This window comes from Mustela erminea, chromosome 7 (assembly GCF_009829155.1).
Source record: "Mustela erminea isolate mMusErm1 chromosome 7, mMusErm1.Pri, whole genome shotgun sequence".
Taxonomy (NCBI): Eukaryota; Metazoa; Chordata; class Mammalia; order Carnivora; family Mustelidae; genus Mustela; species Mustela erminea.
The window spans coordinates 104,563,149-104,584,392 of record NC_045620.1 but is presented as its reverse complement, the minus strand read 5'-3'; the positions used below and the strand labels follow the sequence as shown (position 1 = coordinate 104,584,392).

The following is a 21,244-nucleotide window of genomic DNA, read 5'->3' as shown; positions in this document are numbered from 1 at the left end:
CTTGTTATTTTATGTCTGGCAGGCATTTTTATCATGCTTTGCACCATAAATGTTCCCCTTTCTTTCCTTCAGTCTTTTTTCTGGATTGCCCTCTTTCTGACTAAAGTACGTCCTTTAGGGGCACCTGGGTGACTCAGGCAGTTGGGTGACTGCCTTTGGCTCAGGTCATGATCGTGGAGTCCCTGGATCAAATCCTACATCAGGCTCCCTGCTCAGTGGGGAATCTGCTTCTCCCTCTGACCCTATCCCCTCTAATGCTTGCTCTCTCTCTCTCTCTAAAATAAATTAAAAAATAAATAAAACCTTAGAAAAAAAATAAAGTACATTCTTTAGAATTCCCTGCTGCTCTGTTGTCTCTACTTTGTTAGCTAGAAAATGTCTTCACTTTGCTATCATGCTTCAAGAGTATTTTTACTGGGCACCTGGGTGGCTCAGTGGGTTGAGCCGCTGCCTTCGGCTCAGGTCATGATCTCAGGGTCCTGGGATCGAGTCCCGCATCGGGCTCCCTGCTCAGCAGGGAGCCTGCTTCCCCCCGCCCCCTCTGCCTGCCTCTCTGTCTACTGTGATCTCTCTCTGTCAAATAAATAAATAAAATCTTTTTTTAAAAAAAAGAGTATATTTACTGATAGCAAAATTCCAAGTCGACCGTTGGTGGGGGAAAAGGGGGGGAGGCAACATAGCAGGCCCAAGACTGCTATCTTTAGAAAGGACTGCTTAGAAGGATGGCCCTTGGCTGGCATCTGAGCCCTTGGCTTTCAGCAGGGTTCCCATCATTCCTTAACTGACAGGAATGGCTTCCTGTGTTGAAACTGTAGCATATGGTCTATGCTGAACATCTGCTCTCCAACTGGGAGTCTGGAATTTTGATATGTGCTAGACAGAGGTGCCTATGTTACCAGTTCCCAATACAAGTCTTACGTGCTGAGCCTCTAATGAGCTTCCCTGGTGGACAACATTTCACACGTGTTGTCACAACTCTGCTAGAAGAATTAAGCATGTCCTGTGTGACTTCATCGGGGGAGAGGGCTCTCGGAAGCTTGCAGCTGGTTTCCTTTGGACTGTGCCCCATGCACCATTTCCTTTTTTCCCCTTGTATCTTTTTACTGTACTAAATCATAGCAAGAGTCTGACTATATGTCGAGTCCTGTCAGCCCTCCTGGTGACTTGTTGATCTTGAACCTGAAAGAGTCTGGACACTCAGTCATCTCATCTCAGAACACTGGATAGATTCCATCATTTTCTGGCTTCCAAGCTTGTTGGCGAGACGTCAGATGCAAGTCTAGATGTTATCCTTATATTCTCAGCTCAAGCACAGTGATTGTCACATGGTAGGAATTCAAATACTTGCCCAAAAATGGTGGAGAAAGGGATTCTGTAGGAAGAAGGGGACTTCGGTCGTTAAATGCCCAGAGGCTCTCCTGCTCATTCTACGTTGTGACCCGGTCTGCCTGAAGAATGGCTCGGGCCTGGAAATGAACAAGAAGCTGTCTCCAGGATAAAATATTAAAATATTCTTTTAGAGGAACTCGGGCAGTTCTGAGGCACCTGTCTGAGACTCCTGGACTCATGGGTCAGGTGCAGGAGGCACAGACTGAGAGCCATAGAAGCTGAAGTTCAAGGATTCTTAAATATTGGCGATGCAGGAGGGAAATTTAAGGGCCAACAGATGGGAAGACAAGAAGAAGCAGGAGGTTCCTGCTACATTTTAGGTGAGAAGGAGCAGGTCTCCTGTTTGGAACGGCTTGGGGAGATATAACGGTTAAATGCAGAATTTGCAGGATGAGGTCAAGCCCCAGGGCAGAGGAGACAGTGGGGAAGCTGGTCTTGGGAGAGAGGTTAAAGGGCTTGTAAAAGTAACTCATCTCCTTGCCTCCAATGTTCTTTCTCCAGTCCATCTTGGGGGAGGAGAGCAGGTACTAGAAGTGAATACACATCCCCAGAGTTTGTGTTCAAAGGGGAGTTCTGTGCTTATTATGTTCCCTATGACTGCAGTTATCTGGGAACACTTTTAGTTGGTCTACTCCTGCTTGTAACCTAACCCAGACTTGTTCTCAGGGGGATCCCAATTCCACCCCAAATCATCTTTGATCATAACCAGAGGGTGGGAGAGTTATACTCTGGGACAAGACTGTAGGTGGTCGCTGACAGGGCTACAAAAGGGCCATTAGCCAGATCACCTGACTGCCCTACTACTGCCCTGAGAGCCTGTTTAGCTCCCCTGAGAAGACATCTGGAGACCCTCTCAGGTGAGGCAGTGATGACCCCTGGGGCCACCCTTTGGTTGTGTGCACAGCTATCCACTCGCTTTCTGCCAGGATACATCCGGTTAGGGTACCAACCGTTGTAATTTAAAGGGACAGGCACCTTTTGACAGGCACCTCCACCTGCTCGTTCTTTCGTCTTTATGGGTGTGCTACTCTGAGCCTATCCCCCTGGGATGAGTGTTGTTTTGGATAGATTATTTTGGTCAGGGGAAGCAGCTGCAGAGGCTTCCCCACTCCAGGGCTTCTTCCCCACAGGCTAAGGACCACATGGAGTCCTTCGGATGGGCAAGCATGTCCATTCCAATGATCTACGTGTGGATCAAGGAAATGAGCCTCAGGTGGATCTACGGACACGGCGGATCCACTAGGACTTGGCCTGGTCCAGGACTCCATGTATGACCTTCCTTCTGTAATGGTAATACTTCATCTCTACTTTTCAGTTTTAACTCAGGTCCTTTGTCCAACTGTCCTTGAAATATCTGCTTACTCCCCTTTCTTCTGAGGTCCTTTTAGAGGTCCATTTGGAGAAGGACTGGAGGCATCATTACCATATACATTTACCATGACATGGGGGGACTCCTTCCTTATGCAGCCTGGCCTCCCTTTTAGACAGAGATCTGATGGGCCAGGGATCATAATTAAAAAAAAAAAAAGATTTTATTTACTTATTTGAGAAAGAGAGAGACAGAGAGCATGAGGGAGAGGAGAGGAGAGGAGAGGGAGAGGGAGAAGCAGACTCCCCACTGATCAGGGACCCCCACCCCCCGATTCAGGGCTCAGTCCCAGCACCCTGGGATCATGACCTGAGCTGAAGGCAGACACTTAATGGACTGAGCCACCCAGGTGCCTCAGGATCATAATTGTTTATTGAGATGGCTGCCTCGAGCCTTTATCATCCATCCTGATTCCCTTTAGTTGTATAAATTAAGCTCTATCTTGCCCCCTAGGAATACTATGGTATAATACCCCTTCTGTAACTCTCTGTGAGAACGACTCCTCTGGCTGGCTGCCATGAATTAGCACCATACTTGTCACGTACTACAGTAATCTCACCCACCTTCCTGCAGGCAGCGGTGTGCCATCACCTGGCCTCTGTTATTCTTTTTTTTTTTTTTTAAAGATTTTATTTATTCATTTGACAGAGAGAGATCACAAGTAGGCAGAGAGGCAGGCAGAGAGAGAGAGAGAGAGGAGGAAGCAGGCTCCCTGCTGAGCAGAGAGCCCGATGCGGGACTCGATCCCAGGACCCTGAGATCATGACCCGAGCCGAAGGCAGCGGCCCAACCCACCGAGCCACCCAGGCGCCCTGGCCTCTGTTATTCTGACATTCTGTCATCCTCATTAGAATTAGAAGCATAAGGGCTCAGTGGGTTAAAAAGCCTCTGCCTTCGACTCAGGTCATGATCCCAGGGTCCTGGGATCAAGCCCCACATCAGGCTCTCTGCTCAGAAGGAAGCCTGCTTCCCCCTCTCTCTGCCTGCCTCTCTGCCTACTTGTGATCTCTGTCTGTCAAACAAATAAATAAAATCTTAAAAAAAAAATAAAAAAGAATTGGAAGCATACTTCTTTCTGTAATGGCATCTCCCATCAGGCCTGGCCTACAAAGGAGCTGCCACTGAACTTTTCACGATGCTGTGGGCCACCTTCACCGACACATTCCTTACCACTGGGGAAAATAGAATGTTCTTCAGGTCCTCCTGTGGACCACACCCACCTGATCCCTTCTCCCACTATTTGCCAGAGCCATTCTGGCAGTTCTGTCTCACTTAGTGCGGGCCAGAAGAGGTGTTGGTTATTACACATCCCCTCCCTTGACTGGTCAGCAGAAAATTCAGGCAATGTGATCATCCATTACACTACATAGTTCAGCCTGTTTATGCCTGGCAGGCAGTATATACCTGATCCTCACTGTAGGCAGTAGGGTTCATCTGGGGCAAAGGTGTGTTCGGAGTGTTAATACCCAACTATCATAGCCCAGCCCAACTTCAACACCGTGTCCTCCCTGAAACAACGTACAGCCTGCTAATAGTTGGTCTGAGTCACCTCAGCAACATTTTGTTGATGTGAAGTCAAGGTTCAGTGCTGGCAAGACTGGGGAGTTGGGATTAACCATGTAAAGGAACTCTTAGTACCGGAAAGAACCTATAAGGGAGAATACCTTCTAGAGGAATTCTTTCAGAGTATCCAAAGGAGGAACTCTCAAGGGTTTGTCAGCAGGGTCAAGAGCATAAGACAAGATTCAGCAATCCAAGGGAATTTCATGTGGGGAAGGGGAGATTAGCAATAATAAGATAAGGCTGAGTAGAATCTAAGTGTCCTGAAAATTAACTTTTTTGACGTGTTGGATCAAGATTCTCTACTCCTAAAGTCCTTAATTTAAACTCGCCACTAAAATGGTTGTCCTGTAGTTAGTTGAGGGCAGCGGTGACAGCGCAGGAGCAGGTTACCCAAGTATTCCAAGACGATAGGCCCAGCCAGGTGCTGTGTGGGCCAGAGATAGAGAGGTCTAGGGTATTCCTTCACCATGAGCCTGCGAGGTTGCGCGCCTTTCATGGTCACGTGATGGGTATATGTAGTCTCTGCCATCCATTGGCTACTGCCCATGGATCATTGAAAGTACAGAAAGGTCCATTTTGGAGGGCATGTTCAGGACAAGCGTAGCTAACTCCCACTCTGTCCACTGGGCAGAGTTTTCCTCTTCGTGCAAAGTTTTGGACACTTTTTTTCCATGGTTGCACAGTAGCAGGGCCCAAGCGTATTCCACTGGCCTTTCCCGTGGCTGGTCTGTCTATGAACCAGGACCAGGGATCCTTGGAGACCTTGGGGCACTAATGCCCACCAGAAACCGGAGGCGCTGGCACAAACTTTTTCTCTGGGATTGCTGCCTCTGGGGATGTCTGGTCACGTTTTTGAATGCCTGGAGGCTCCTACCAGTCACTGACTTTTGTAGCTGAAAAAGCTGACTAGGACCAGTGGGTCAGAGGGGGAGGTCAGTGTGGACAGCCTGCGGGAAGCCTGCCTGGACCAGCTCTTCCATCAGTGCGGTAGGCTCTTCCCCACAGCCTGTGCTGTCTTGCAGTCTCCCCCATACGACCGGGCTGGGCTGGGGTGCCCGCTGGATCCCACATGGATACTCAGCCCATCAGCACTGTCGCTGTTGTAGTATCTGCCCAACAGGGTCTCTTAACCATCAAGAGAAGTTCAACACATACTTGAAACCGCTGTGTGTCCCCACATCGTGGAGGGTGCGTGACCTTGGGTGCAATTGTTCCTGTGAGTCAAGGTCATTCTTGGAAGGGGACTCGGCAGAGCCACCAGCAGCTGGAGGAATGAGTCTTGATGAGGATTCAGGGCAGTGCCCTCAGGTCAACTACAGACCCCAAAGTCATTGTCTTCACATTGCCCCCATAACCGAGACTCCAGCGGGCAGTCACAGCATTCTGGGAGGCTATCTGCTTCTAGGAGATATGACATGTGGTAACGTCGGGGAATTCCATGATTTGGGCACACTGCCACATTTTTTGTCATAAAATAGTGTCTCATGGTCAAATAATTTGTGGGACACCCTTGTAACTGTATAAGCACTTGTAAATCTATGGACAGCGATGTTGGCAGAAGTGCCGTGGAGAGCTAAGCAAACTCATCCCCAGAAGATGTTTGTGTTCACTTGCCTTCATTCCCCACCACCGGTAGCCGTTCACATCCACCACACAGGGGAGCTAAGTGCAGATGTGGTAAAAATAATTAGCCCTTTCAAATCTTTATGCAACTAATTTCTGCAATGTTCCGGAAGCACAGAATTTTGGGGTATTATCTTATCTGTAGGAGGCCCATTCAAGGACTTCATTGGGTCATTCTTGCCGTAATAGACCTATTTCTGGTAAGGGAAGCAACGCTGGCGAAATAGCCCTGCGGTGTGTCTGGGATCCTACTTGACCTTCTGCGAGATGGACTCTGGCCAACACTTATCCTGCTCCCGACCTCCCTAATCCTCTCTCCAATGAATCACAGCACCCCGGGGATTAGGCTCAGATAAGCACCAGTATCTACAAATGTGGCTTTCAGGAAAATGAGCACAGACTGAGATTAAGGCACCTGATTCCCGATCCTCTCTTTTGCTAGGCGTGTTATCGGGCAAAATCCTTAAACTCTCTAAGCCTGTTTGCTCATTCGTAAATTAAAGCCAAAAATATTCTTCTGATTGTTTCTTGTTTGTGCTGATGTGATAAGATGACACACAGAGTGCTTTACACACTGCCTAGGATACAGCCTAATACCCATTGATAGCACCGCTGTTTCTTCTGGACATTGTTTTCTGTTTTTAAAGATTTTATTTATTTACTTGACAGAGAGAGACACAGCGAGAGAGGGAACACAAGCAGGGGGAGTTGAAAAGGAAGAAGCAGGTTCCCCGCAAGCACGGGGAATGAGCCCAATGCAGGGCACATTCCCAGGGCCCTGGGACCATGACCTGAATCGAAGGCAGATGCCCAATGACTGAGCCACTCAGGCACCCCTCTTCTGGACATTGTAAAGATGCATAGAAATATATATATATTTATTATCTATCAGTGTTTTAATAGCTCACTTTATGCATTTTTAATTATTTTGCATGTATTTCCGATTTTTGTTGCTTCTTAACATAGAATTAAGGGATAAGAACTTAAGTCAAGGTCAGCCATCAACTGAATGAATATTCTTATATGACAGATTGGATAGTAAGGCCCAGAGAATCAAATGACTTGATCCTTATTTGTAAAGAATGCAGCTCTAAGATTTATCTTTTACTTCTTAACATCTCATCTGCACCGCCAGTCTAGATTTAATTTGGGAAAGACTTTTTTTTTTTAATTCACAAGACTGTAGAAAACGTGTGCTCTAACTGTAGCTTGTAGCAACATGAACTGGTAAGGCATTTCTGTAGAGCGGATATCTAGATGAGTTAAAACACCGACTTCTGGACTCAAGCCAAAGAATTTGCATTTCTGACAAGTTCCCAGATGATGCTGATCCTGATGCTGCTGGCCCACAGACCACATTTTGAGAACTACTGATATATAGAATTTAGAGTATTTTGGTAAAATTTTTTTTTCTTTTTTAAAGAGGGAGTTGGGGAGGAGCAAGGGCAAAGGAGAGAGCGAATCTTCTTTTTTTTTTTTTAAGATTTTATTTATTTATTTGACAGATCACAAGTAGGCAGAGAGGCAGGCAGAGAGAGGAAGGGAAGCAGGCTCTCTGCTGAGCAGAGAGCCCGATGTGGGGCTCGATCCCAGGACCCTGGGACCATGACCTGAGCCGAAAGCAGAGGCTTTAACCCACTGAGCCACCCAGGTGCCCCAAGAGAGTGAATCTTAAGCAGGCTCTACCCCCAGGAGAGGGCCTGACTTGGAAGGTTGATCTCACAAACGTGGGGCTCAAGATCATGACCCTTAGATCATGATTTGAGCTGAAATCAAGAGTCAGACATGTAACTGACTGAGCCACCCAGGCGCCCTGTATTCTGGTAACATTTAAAAACCAGCTGTGTGGGGCGCCTGGGTGACTCAGTGGTTTAAGCCTCTGCCTTCGGCTCAGGTCATGATCTCAGGGTCCTGGGATCGAGCCCCTCATCGGACTCTCTGCTCAATGGGAGCCTGCTTCCCCTTCTCTCTCTGCCTGCCTCTCTGCCTACTTGTGATCTCTGTCTGTCAAATAAATAAAATCTTAAAAAATAAAAATAAAAACCAGCTGTGCCTGGGTGGCTCAGTAGTTAAGTGTCTGCCTTTGGCTCAGGTCATGATTCGGGTGCTGGGATCGAGTCCCACGTCGGCCCCCCCTGCTCAGTGGGCAGCCTGCTTCTCCCTCTATACCACTTGTGCTCTCCAGCATGCTCTCTCAAGTAAATAAATAAAACCTTAAAAAAAAAAAAAGAATTAAAGCCAGAAAAATATTCATAAAGTTTGACCCAGGATAAAAGAAGATGAGCAGCCTCCCAACACCTACTTTCGATGCTCCTCAACTGAACCCCCAAGACCTGCCCCCCTCCTTGTTTCATGAGGCAAGCCCCCCTTGCAGTAGGAAGCACAGAGGAGGCATGACTCATGGGGGTGAGGGAGAGCCCCCCAGGTTCTCCAGGTGTGGCTGAGTCAGCAGAAAGAAGGGCGTTCAGGACCACGCCCTAGCCCCTCACCCTACTTAAGTGTTTTCCATTGCCAGTATCAGCGTCTAGCAATCACAGATATGACTGATTTATCTCACTTACCACCTCCCTCTACAGAGTTTAAGTTCTCTGGAGCCAGAATTTTTGTGTTTGGGGCAAGAACAGTGCATGGATCATAGCAGCTGCTCGTAAGTATGGATTGAATGAGCAACTATCCACATGTGTCTGTATGTTCGTAATACTATTTCTATAAGGTTCCACAAGGAAATAGCAGCAGACCTCCTGTGGGTCAGAGGAATGGGAGAAAGAATGGGAGTGAGCATAATTTTCACTGACTCTGTTCAGCCTCTGAAGATTTCCTACCAACAGTTAAAAACAAGACAACAGGCCCCAAATAAAGTCCTTCATGCTGAGCCCCACATTACCAAACCAAGACTTACTTAACTGTCAGGTCTCCCAGAAAGGGAGTACTAAGCCAATCCAATCAGGAGCCACCTGATCAGCAGGAGTTAGGCGACCTGCCCGAGAGACCCTTGCCAGCCCCTAAAGGAAAGTAACTTTGCAATACCCTATGCACTTTTTTTGCCTGGCTTGATTTTCTCCCTTGTTCCTGCTCCGCTCTAGCTAGAAAAGTCTTTCATCTGGTAGAGCTCCTCTGAACGCCTTTCTATGCGCTAGACTGAATGCTCCCAGACTAAATAGATTTTTGCTCAAATAAACACTTAATTTTTCATGTGCTTCAGTTTATTTATTTATTCATTTATTTTATTTTTTAAGATTCTGTTTATTTATTTGACAGAGAGAGACACAGAGAGAGAGGGAACACAGGCAGGGGGAGTGGGAGAGGGAGAAGTCAGCTCCCCCACTGAGCAGGGAGGCTGATGTGGGGCTTAGTCCCAGGACCATGGGATCATGACCTGAGCCGAAGGCAGACACTCAATGACTGAGCCACCCAGGTGCTCCAAGTTTATCTTTTTTAAAGATTTATTTTATTTATTTGAGAGCGAGAGAGAGCGAGCGCACACGTGCATGGGCAGGGGGAGGAGCATTCCTCAAGCAGACTCCCTGCTGAGTATGGAGCCTCATGTGGGACTCGATCCCAGGAACCTGAGACCACGACCTGAGCTGAAATCAAGAGTTGGATGCTCAACCAGTCTCCACCCAGTCGCCCCTATCTTTTAGCACAATATACCTAGCTAATCAAAACTGTTAGATCCCTAGTCGTCTTATTACTATTTTAAGTAAGCTCTACATCCAGTGTAGGGCTAGAACTCATGACCCCGAGATCAAGTGTCCCATGCTCTACCAACTGAGCCAGCCAGATTCCCCTAGATGCCTATTATCGATGAGGGAAAAACAAGGTGTAAGAGAAATAAGCCTAACGGGAAAAACACAAGGACCACACACACAGTATGGTGAGATGGTTCCATGGGGTGGTTTAAGAACACCCCAGACAGGCTTGAGGGAAAGCTCAGTGCTTGCAGAGTATCCTGGCATGTGGCCTAGACCTGACACCTCACCTCAACCCCTCCCTAAGCCTCGCCTTGCCCCAGACTAACCCGGGGCGGTTCCCAGAGGTCCCTCCTGGAAACCAGAAGTTTCCAGCCCTTCCCACCCAGTCGTCTTAGTTAAAAGCATCAAGTAACAACAGTAGTTAATGGAGGAAAGAGACACTTGCCTGTAGCTGCTTCAGGAAGCAGAGAATATCTCTATGTCCCATGAAATAAAAGGCCAAATGAGAATCCAGGGGTCCAGAAGGGAGACAGAAGAACATATGAAGAGAGAAAGGGGAGAAGAAATGCATTAGATCTCAAGTGATTAGTGAGCATCTCAGAGTTCCAGCGCGGGGCGTTGCTGGGAGTGGGGTTAAGGAGTTAGAGGTCCCTGAGACCAAAGGAAGAAGCCCTGGTAGGATCACCAAGACTAGCAGCTTGGAACTGGGAGAGCCAGACAAGAGGTCTGTTAGAGGAATTTCAGAAAGAAGACAATAAACTGTAAATGCTCCGGGGACCTGGGTGGCACAGTCGGTTAAACATCTGCCTTCGGCTCAGGTCATGATCTTGGTCTTGGGATCGAAACCCGCATCAGGCTCCCTGCTCGGTAAGAAGCCTGCTTCTCCCTCACCCACTCCCCTTGCTTGTGTTCCCCTCTCACTGTCTCTCTCTGTCAAAGAAAAAAATAAAACATTTTTAAAAAGAATATTTTATTTATTTATTTGACAGACAGAGATTACAAGTAGGCAGAGAGGCAGGCAGGGAGAGAGAGGAGGAAGCAGGCTCCCCGCCGAGCAGAGAGCCTGATGCGGGGCTTGATCCCAGGACCCTGAGACCATGACCTGAGCTGAAGGCAGAGGCTGTAACCCACCCAGCCACCAAGGCACCCCGAAAAATAAAACTTTTAAAAAACAAACATTTATCATTGTGCCACACCCTGTGTCAGAAATACCATTTGATGAACTACCAAAGACTTCTGTGAGTTGAGACTGTCTTACCAGAGGTCTTTTAAGAGCCTCTGATACCCCCAGGAGACCAGGGCTTCCCGGGAAGGCGGCAGAGCAGCGGAAGACCTCCTTAGTGCCTTTTGCCCTTCTCTCCCTTCACGGATGCAGACACTCTAGGAGGGGGCGCCCCTTTCCCCTCTCTGGATCTTTCCATTGCCTCTGACCCCACAGCAGCATCTGTGCTTGCCCAGCAGAGGGCAGTCAGAGCCTGGGTACCACCTTCCTAGCCACCTGCTTAGGAAACAGGACAGATGGGTACCTAGCCCCCTCGCTGCCCACTGAAGCTTGGGCAGGGTGCCCACTTGCTGGCGGCAGCAGCCTGAGAGAAACAGGATGCACCAGGAGGCTGTTAAAAAAAAAAAAAAAAAGGCTGTTTTGAATTCTGTCTAAGCTGTGGCAGTTCTGCCTGGCAGATGCTCAGCTCTGGCCCTCTGCCACATTTACCCTCTCGGGTCCCAGGACGAGGGATCCATTCCTTCTCATCCCAGGGCAGGCTACTTGCCCTGTTTCTATTCAGTGTTCAGAATCTGTTTTTTCTGAGGCCTGGAATCCTGGAGTCCCAGAACAGGAAGGGACTCAGAAGCTGCTGGTCTGTCCGTTGCCATTTCAAATAACTTCAAAGGCAGGCAGGGAGCCCTAAATTTGTCTCACTGACTCAGGGTGAGATGGTGGGGAGTGACAGTGGCTGTGGGAGCTGAGCCTGCGCCAACGCACCTACGTTCCCCAGCTTCTCACTGAGCAGAAAAGAAAACAAGGCCATGGGCTGAGCCGGGAGGCCAGCTGCCAGGTCTTTCTTTCATCCTACGGTGAGAAACTGAGGTCCGGGGAAGGGAAAACTACTTGCCCGAGATCAGACCCGATTCCCCTTCTCACCAGGCGGATCTTTTTCCGTGCGGGCTGAATATTAAACTCAGTAGCAGGGGTGATTAGGACGTCCAGCTCTGCCCGCCCGGCAGGCTGCCTCGTCTTGGATTACTTCATTTCCTTCCTTGGCCACCGATCCCCTGTTTGGAGAAAGGAGCCTCCCCCAGGATACGGGGCCCTGCTTTTCCTCGCAGTGAGTCACAGCCTCTGAGCTGACTTGCGGACAGCTTGACTCCCAACACAGCATCCTTCCCTCCCACTGCTTTTTTCCAGTGACTACCTCCAGCTATGGGGCTTCACTTCCTCCGGCCAACTCCCTAGGGATAGAAACTTCTATTTACTCAGGTCTTTTCCTCCTTGAAATGAGGTCCTGTGGAGAAGGACCCAGGCGTCCTTTCAACCTTGACTCCCCAGAAGTAATGACCATGAGGCATGGAAGAGCTGTTTGCCCGTGTTGTGGGAAGGTCATAGGGAGGCAGCTTGTGTTTGTGATGGCTTTGCAAGGACTGATTGCGGTTTTTAAAAAATCCAGTGTTATATAATCGTTTACTCTGCTCGGACAAGCTGACGTGCTCCCCCTGTCCAGGAGAATCAGCAGGCTTGGTGGGAATGCTTCGTTAGGGCTCAGCCCCCTAAGTGGCAGGGAGAGGGCTCTGGCCTCATGACCGGTCATCGGCACACCTCTGGGACTTGGGACAATATTCGACAGAGCCAGTCCTGTGAGAAGCGTCAGTCGTTCTCACTTTGAGGAACCTGGGTGAGAATTAACAACAGCCATCTCCGCTGTCATGGGGTCAGGGGGCTCCTGCTCCCAGCATCGAACACGCAGCCGTGCAAGAGATGACTGGGGTCCGGAAAATCCCATCTCTGAGGAACATCATTTGGGGGCAAGAAATAAGGACATTTACCTACTTATCCAAGTGAAAAGAGAAAAAGTGGAAAACAGACTAATGAGATGAGTTAGCTGCAGGGCACTACGAGAACAGGATGGAAAGGCCAAGAGGGACCGTGATGGGGGGGTGGCACTTCTCTGAGATACCTTCTTGTTCTGACTTGGCTTTTGGAACCATTTTAATGTTTCTTGTTTCAAAAATAAATTAAAATAAAATAAAAGTCACAAGGATGGGGAAAGCCCTACAATGGCATATACTTAGAAATAAGCAAGTAAGAAAGAATGCCCTTTGACTTCTATCTTACATTCTAGTAAAAATAGTTGATTCCTTACTATGCGTTAAACATTACCTTGTAGTTCACTTAATCTATGTAACATTTCTAAATGCTAGGTACTATTCCTATCCTAGTTTTACAAGAGAGGAAGTCATGCCTCAGCGGGATTCAGGAAGCTGCCAAGGTCCCAGGACTTGAACTCAGATTTTGTATCAGATTTGTATGAGGTCTCAGTTCTGAGATCCTGTGACAGACTCAGCTCTGTGCCAGGCACAGAGGTATGAGTTAGTACCCCCTGGGTTCCAAAAATCCATAACCTTAGTGATTAACATTTAACACCAGGAGGCTATAAAAAATAGGGAAATGAGCGAGTCCCTTATCATTCATAAAGATTTAAAGGCCATAACAATTTCAGGAATTCTGAGCATTCCCTGAGGGCTTACTTCCTGAAGGATATGCACAAGACTGAAACCTAGGTAGGATTCAGTTAGGTGTGGGAAGGGAGGAAGAAATTCCAGGCAGCAGAACCCACTAGGGAGCAGAGGTGCAGAAAGGGGCTTGGTACATGGGGAGCCAAGGAGAAGACCAGCCTTTGCAGAAGGATGGACAACATAGAAGGGCACCTACATAACCTTCTTGGAGATCCTTTGGAGTTCAAGGTCAAGGTGAATATCATGGAAGGAAGGTGTCCCCAATGAGACTGGGCTGAGGTCAGTGAATTCCCAGGCCCTAAACATTAGCCCTTTCATAGCTGCATATTGTTATTTGATATCTGTCTAGTCCCTTTCCAGTTACTGGGCTCAACGAGCTTACTAGGAAAAGGTAGGCCATGAAGATCCATATTCTGAATTCACAGGTTAAAAACTCTTTTTTTGCATAAAGGGGAAGTAAAATGTGAGAGCCTACGGTGGCTTTTGCTCTTCTCTTCCAGATCTGCTTTCTCCACGGCGATTCACGAGCAGAAAGAGAAGCCATTCCCAGTTTGTTCCTGGAGCTGAAAGGCAGACTTGTTAGCCTAGTACCTGTCTAAAGCCAGCCTGCGGGCAGCCCCCAGGCTATGCAATCAGAGGTGTTAGGGGAAAGCACTTCCCCTCTCATCTCCTCCGGCAGCTGTAAGTTTGGTGCTCAGCAGGGATAATGAGAAGAAATGAGAAGACAAAGTCTGGAGGCCCGCTGACGTGGACTGGAGGGTAGGGAAGCCAGCCGAGCCTGGTGGGCAGACACCAGGGCTGGTCCTAGCTAAGCAGCAAAACGGAAACATGACGAAAATCAAAATACGGACATCTTTACCAGACTCACGGTTAACAGTATCCTAGGTTTTTATCAGCACCCATACTCAGATAAACCTAAAACGTTTATCTTGAACCAGGGACGGTCACAACAATGGCTTTCAAATTGCTGCCCTGGGTGTGTGGTGTGGTGTCATAATCTTTGAAACAGTAGAACTAATCTCCTATCGCTCAGAGGATCAAGTCAGCATCTGGCCGCTCCTGATCTTTTCAGTGCTGTCTGACACCACTGCCACTGTTCCCTTCCACAGCGCCCACCCCAAGCCTTGCCTTGGGCCAGCCACACCGCCCCCCACAGCTCTGCGATCTCCTCCCGCCCACACCCCCCCTTGGGAACACCACTTCCCTTCGTCTCCCCTGGCAGCCGCTCTTCTGGACCAGCCACTCACCACCTCCTAGAGGGGCAATGGGACTCCAGGGCGAGGCGGTGGCTCCCTCCTCCTCTGAGCTGGGAGGGAGGGGTGCACGGCCCTCTGTCACTGTGGTTTTCACATCCTGTCCTGGTGACAAGTTTGTCTTCCCACCCCCAGGCTCAGAGCCTCTTAAGGAGCCAAACCTTGCTTTTTTCTGTACTAGAACAAGATACAGTTTTTTTTTTTTTTAAGATTTTATTTACTTATTTGTCAGAGAGAGCGAGAGCGAGAGCGAGCACAGGCAGACAGAGTGGCAGGCAGAGTCAGAGGGAGAAGCAGGCTCCCTGCAGAGCAAGGAGCCCGACGTGGGACTCGATCCCAGGACACTACGATCATGACCTGAGCCGAAGGCAGCTGCTTAACCAACTGAGCCACCCAGGCGTCCCAAGATACAGTTTTTGATGATATTTGTTTAATATTTGAGGGATGGATATTTCCCCTTAAAACAATGTTTCCTAAACTTTTTAAACCACAGAAAAAATACTTTTTACACCACAACCCAGTTCACGCAGACTCCTCCACACACACCTAACGGAAACAAACTCTCAAGATATAATCCTTACTAGGTGGCGTGCACTCTGAGATTTTCTCTTTTATTTCTCTCTCTCTCTCTTTAAGTCCTTATTAGGACTTGCAGGTGGAGAGCCACAATTCTAAAGTATAAAGAAAAGCTGTCATATGGGGCGCCTGGGTGGCTCAGTGGGTTAAGCCGCTGCCTTCGACTCAGGTCATGAAAGCAGGGTCGTGGGATCGAGTCCCGCATCAGGCTCTCTGCTCAGCAGGGAACCTGCTTCCTCCTCTCTATCTGCCTGCCTCTCTGCCTGCTTGTCATCTCTCTCTGTCAAATAAATAGATAAAAAATCTTTAAAAGAAAAGCTGTCATAGCTAAAATGAGAAGAGCTTCCCTTCCAAACCAGGATCAGATTAGGATTAAGCTGTAAACAAATGAGGGCCTCCACCAGCTCAGATGTGCAGACCATAAGGGTCTTGGCCTTATTATGAAGCTGAGTGCTCGGTGGGCTTTATCGACCACGTGATGATCCTTAGCCTGGGGCACAATGACACCCTTGGCAGTTTTCCTGTTCAGTTCCTCCTAGCTTTCCTTCATTCCTTAACACACACACACACACACACACACACACACACACACAGAGGCATGCACACACACGTTCCCAAAAGAGTTCTTCCCTTTGCACTTGCTACCCCTGCTATATTTTGGGCAGCCTTCCATGACCGCTCTTATCATGTCAGACTGTGATGCAAGTCTTTTTCATGGGCTGGGTGCTCGGCGGAACTCCTGGAGGGAGCCCGGCATGGGAAAGGCTGACCAGAAGGGTTTGGTGTGTAGCTGAGGAGAGACGAATGGCTGCACACTTGGGGGCTGCAGGTGCCCACCTCTTCCTGAATGTGGCCAGGGTGGGGGGTTGCCAGGAGCTCTGTAGGGTGAGAGCGGGGAGAAGCAGGCCAGGTGCAGCTGCTTTGGAGTTGGATGGGCAGGTGCTGCCTGAGGCAGGAAGCAGTGGCTGGAATTCAACAGGGAATCCACAAAACCCGCTTATCTCTTCCCTTTGTGTAGAAATCTCACAATTTAAGAAAGGAAGATGATAAACCTGAGCTTTAGGGTAAACTTTGACACTCAAAAGCAGGCCATTGGGACTGGAGTTGCTGAAGAACTAATTAGAATGGCAGGTGGCAGCCACCTCAGCCCCCCCACTCCACCCACCCCCCCGCACGGAGAGCACAAAAGTGACCCACCAGAGTCCCATGCAGCAAACCCCGCAACCCAACTTGCTAATAGTCCGGTAGAAGATTTCCTTGTAACTCTCGGAAATGACACAGATCACGAAATGTCAGTAGCACATAAATCGCATTACATCGGGAAACGTAAGTTATGCCCCTGCTTGTCCTACGACAGCAGTAACCAAACTTTCAAAAAGCAAGAATCAGGGCACCTGGGTGGCTCAGTCGGTTAAGCATCTGCTTTCAGCCCAGGTCATGATCTCAGGGTCCTGGAATCAAGCCCTGGGTCAGGCTCCCTGCTCAGTGGGGAGTCTGCTCGTGTGCACTCTTGTGTGCTCTTTCTCTCAAAAATAAATAAATAATTAAAAAAAAAAAAAGCAACAAACATCACCAGCTCCATTCTGTACAGGGCCCAAAATTCCAGAACATTCCAGCTGGTTTCTGCCTGCTTCTGGGCCCTGCTCCCTTTGTGTCTTTGTTCTTTCAGCCTTACTGAATGCCTTCTAGCAGGATAGCATTGTGGTGTCTCCCACAGGGGAGGAAATTTAGCTTGGGGAAGGATTTGAGCAAGCCACTCTAGGTTAAAAATAAACAAAACCGAATTCCTCTTAGGAGTTTGCCTAGTTCTGCTTTCTGTTACACACCCAAGTTATAACCCACTGTAAGCATTGTTTGTCACATGGGAACGAGAACCTGGCCCTTGTTCCCCTGAGCTCACCTCTCCCAAGTAACTAAGGTAAAGTGAACAGGTCGTGGCCTGCAGAGGACAAAGGTCTGAGCTGAGACCTTGATTCTGTCACTCATAAGCCCTGTGATCTTGGGAAGGGACTGACTCCTGCCCCCAGTTTCTTATCTATAGAATGAGGACAATGACACTGTTCCCCAGTCCCCTGAAAGGAGGGGCATGAGGGGAAATACACGGGAACAGCTAACATTCGTGAAGCTACTAACTTTCTGCAGTGACCACGCAAGTCCACTGGCTTGAAGGGAGATGGAGGTGACCAGCCAGACTAGGCAGAGTAGGCTTTTCCTGTTGTGAATCAGTGGAAAGTAAAGCTGGATGGTCAGAGAACCCCGTCACGGAAAACCTCTGTCAGATGGACCCGTTTGGTCCTGTAGACAATGGTAGACTGTGAGAGACTTCAGGCAAGTAGTGGTTTGGCAGATTAGTCTGGTCTAAAGTCTGGTTGGAAGTGGAGTGAGGCTCGAGGCTAGGAATAGGGATGAGGCACTGGACTTAGGAGGCTGAGGGAGGAGGGGGGGCTGGTGTGAGAGGTAGACCCCAGAAAGAGTCCAATTTGGGTGTCCAATTGTTCTGTATGTTTCCCCCACTGTTTCTTCCCCCTCCTCCACCCAGGTCTTTGCTTTTTCAGCTCCTTGTCTTTCCTTCTGTCTCCACCCCTACACCCACCCCTATTATCAGCCCCGTGTCCTTCTACCAGCTAAGGAGGCACGCAAACGCAGCTCAGCAAATGCTTCAGATGATAAAGATGCTGCCCAGTGGGCCTCCCTGGGTAAAGCTGGTCTGGCTGGCATTGATTGGGTCATGAGTGGGGAGGGTAGGTAGGTCCCTGTTTTCTTTTAAGACCAGAGTGAGAAAAGCTACTGCAGATTAGACCTCACAGGAAGCTAGAGCCAAGCAACAGCACCTGACATCGAGTGCAAAGCAGCGGGTGGGTGAGAAGAGAGGTGACAGCTCTGGGCTGCTGAGGCCCGTTGCTCCTTCTACTCCAGGCCGAGGAAATCAGGTCACCTGATTTCACTAGCCAGACACAGAGGGACTGACTGTTGCCTCGGGAAAATCAACCATAAAGAAATGTTCACGGAAGAGTGACCAGGACGTGGCACCTGGGTGAGGATTTCAAACTGGTGGCCACAGGTCTGTTCACCCTGCAGATGGATTTTGTTTGGCCGGCTTAGGCCCTCGCACCCTCTATTATGTTCCGCACCATCCTTGCTCCCTCTCTGCCTCATATATTTGCCTTCCTAGTCTCACCCCTGAGCTTATGAATTTACCAGTCCCACCCTAGAAGGCACAGAGGAATACAAAGTTGTTCCAGGAACTTCCAACATTGCTAGAAAAACAAAACAAATACACAGGCAAAGCCAGACCCAATGTGTGGGGCAGACATTGTATATTGAGTTGAGTTTACATAGGAGATCTTCTCCCACTGGAAGAGACAAGTCTCAGTGGAGATGAGGTAGGGATGCTGCTGGATGGGATCAAGCAGGGGGAGTCAGCCTGGAGAAGGTGCACGCACAGCACGGGACCTCTGGGGTGTTTGCACAGGACAGTGATGATAAAAGGCACAAAACAATCCAGGGAAAATAGCGGGTGGGTGGGAGCTGAATTAGGGAGAAAGTTTTTTTTAAAGATTTTATTTTTATTTAAAAATTAAAAAAAATATATTTTACCAAGGGGCACCTGGGTGGCTCAGTTGGTTAAGGGTCTGCCTTCAGCTTAGGTAATGATGCCAGGGTCTGGGGTGGAGCCCTGCATCAGTATCCCTGCTCAGGGAGGAGACTGCTTCTTTCTTCCTCTCCTACTCCCCCTGCTAATGCTCTGTTGCTCTCTCTGTGTCAAATAAACAAAATCTTTTAAAAATTTTTTATCCATTTATTTGAAAGAGAGTGCACACAAGAGAACACAAGTAGGCAGGGGAGGCAGAGGCAGAGGGACAAGCAGACACCCCATTGAGCAGGGAACCTATGCAGGACTCTATTCCAGGACCTCAAGATTGGGACCTGAGCCAAAGGCAGATGCTTAACTGACCAAACCACCCAAGTGCCCCAAGATTTAATTTTTTTTTTCTTGAAGATTTTTTATTTTGTTTACTTGACAGATCACAAGGAGAGAGAGAGGGGAAAGCAGGCTCCCTGATCAGAGAGCCCGATGCAGGGCTTGATCCCAGAACCCTGAGATCATGACCTGAGCTGAAGGCAGAAGCTTTAAGCCACTGAGCCACCCAGGCACCCCGGATCTTGTTCCTTCTTATCTGTATCAAAACTCATACTGAGCCATGAGTTCTGGGTTGCAAAAGAGGATTTATTTTTTACAAGATTTAATTTTTTAAAAGCAATCTCTATGCCTAACATGGGACTTGAACCTGCAACCGGTAGATCAAGAGTCACATGCTCCACCCACTGAGCCAGTCAGCTGTCCCAGAAATTTTGAAGATGTAAAAAGTGGTGCAGAGTGGGAGTCGAAGGATCCAAAGGGTACCAAGGAAGCTTCAGAACATCTTGGAGATGCTGCTCTAGTCACCATGAAAGGGAAGTCATAAGAAGGCAGCTGCTTGGGGTGGAGTGTGAGAAGTTGAGAGAAATTTTGATTTACATGTGTTACATTTGATGGAAGAAATATGCAGTTGGCATTTAGGACGGAGACGGAGGTGGGGATGGAGGACTGCAGGGGATTAAATGGGACTTCCAAGGGAGATGAGGTAGGACAAGATGGGGAGAGAGAGACTCGGGAAGGGAAAGGTGGAAGAGAAACCAGGGAAGGAGACTAATATGGAACTGGAGAGGTGGAGAATAAACAGATGTCAGCAGAAAAGAAAGAGGTCTGTCAGCATTATTTACTACAGGAGCTTCCAGAACAGAGCAGAGAAAAGCCCGGGGTTTAAAGCTAAGAGGTGACAGGGATTTCTGCTGGTGTGGAGAAGGGGACAACATATTTCAGTGTCAAGGAGAGCGGGTGGAGGGGAAGGTAACAGAAGACATTATGTCAAGAAGCACGTAGCAGGTAGAAGCCACAGTAGGAGCAAAGGGAAACCCATGCAAGTTTGAAGGTAGAAGGAAGATTACGGAGAAGAGAAAACGAAATCTGGGGGCGCCTGGGTGGCTCAGTGGGTTAAAGCCTCTGCTTTCGGCTCGGGTCATGATCCCAGGGTCCTGGGATTGAGCCCCACATCGGGCTCTCTGCTCAGCGGGGAGCCTGCTTCCTCCTCTCTCTCTGCCTCTCTGCCTACTTGTGATCTCTGTCTGTCAAGTAAATAAAATCTTTAAAAAAAAAAAAAGAAAACGAAATCTGCTCAGGAGAAAGGATAAGATGAAGAAGACAGGACCCAGAGGAGGTAGATGGAGATGCTTATCTTGGATTTCACAACTTTTGCATCTCCTTGTCCCTCAGAGTTGGGCTGGGTCCTGGGTCCCCCACTGTCTTTGGTCCTCATTATTGTGGTTAGGCAGCAGAAGGAAGTTGGTGAGGCCAGACAGGGCACTGTCTGCGAATGGTGAGGGGGGTCCTTCCCTGGGGACTGGGACCCAGAGCACCAGCAATTATCCCTTTTCCCCTTTGCCACAGATTCCTTCTCTTTCCTCCATCAGCTCTGGTCAGTTCTGGTGGGTTGACACCGTCCAGAGGGCTGTACACAAGATTGAAGCCTCTGGCCCGTGTTTTAGGTATGCAGGCACAAGCAGGCAGAGAGGAAATGAAAGTGGGGTAACCACAAGGAAGAGGGGGCAAGGACTGAGTTAATCATCTGAATTCGCAGCCAAAAGCTCCCAGCCAGCCTTTGCAGAGACGGTGAGTAACTACAGATGGAGAACTCTTGGCGGCAGAGTCTGTGTCCCTTCAGGGTCCAGTCACAGACACTGAGCACAGAACAGCCACCGCCCCCAGCGGGCCAGGGCGGAGGTAGGAGCATCAACAAGCAAGGAGGTGGCGGTGAGGTGGACCTCAGCAGAAAAGCAAATGTAACCCCCCAACCCCCGGAAGGGAAGGAGGAGCTTGCTCCCTGCTGGGCTGGGCGAGCCTGCTCTGGAGAGAAGCCGGTGGGAAGACAGATCTAAGCTGGGAGGGACAGTATGAAAGGAAAAATGCTGGGGCAGGGGTGATGAGGACCTAAGGGGAAGGGGGGAAGCCC

General features: G+C 48.8%; 1 non-coding gene across 1 annotated transcript; it reads right to left on the bottom strand.

Annotated features, from left to right (window-relative positions):
- Positions 1-19,357: 19,357 nt before the first annotated feature.
- Positions 19,358-19,466, bottom strand: LOC116596686. Its single transcript, XR_004288268.1, has one exon. It is a non-coding gene; the product is annotated as a small nucleolar RNA SNORA40 (small nucleolar RNA).
- Between the last annotated feature and the right edge of the window lie 1,778 nt (positions 19,467-21,244).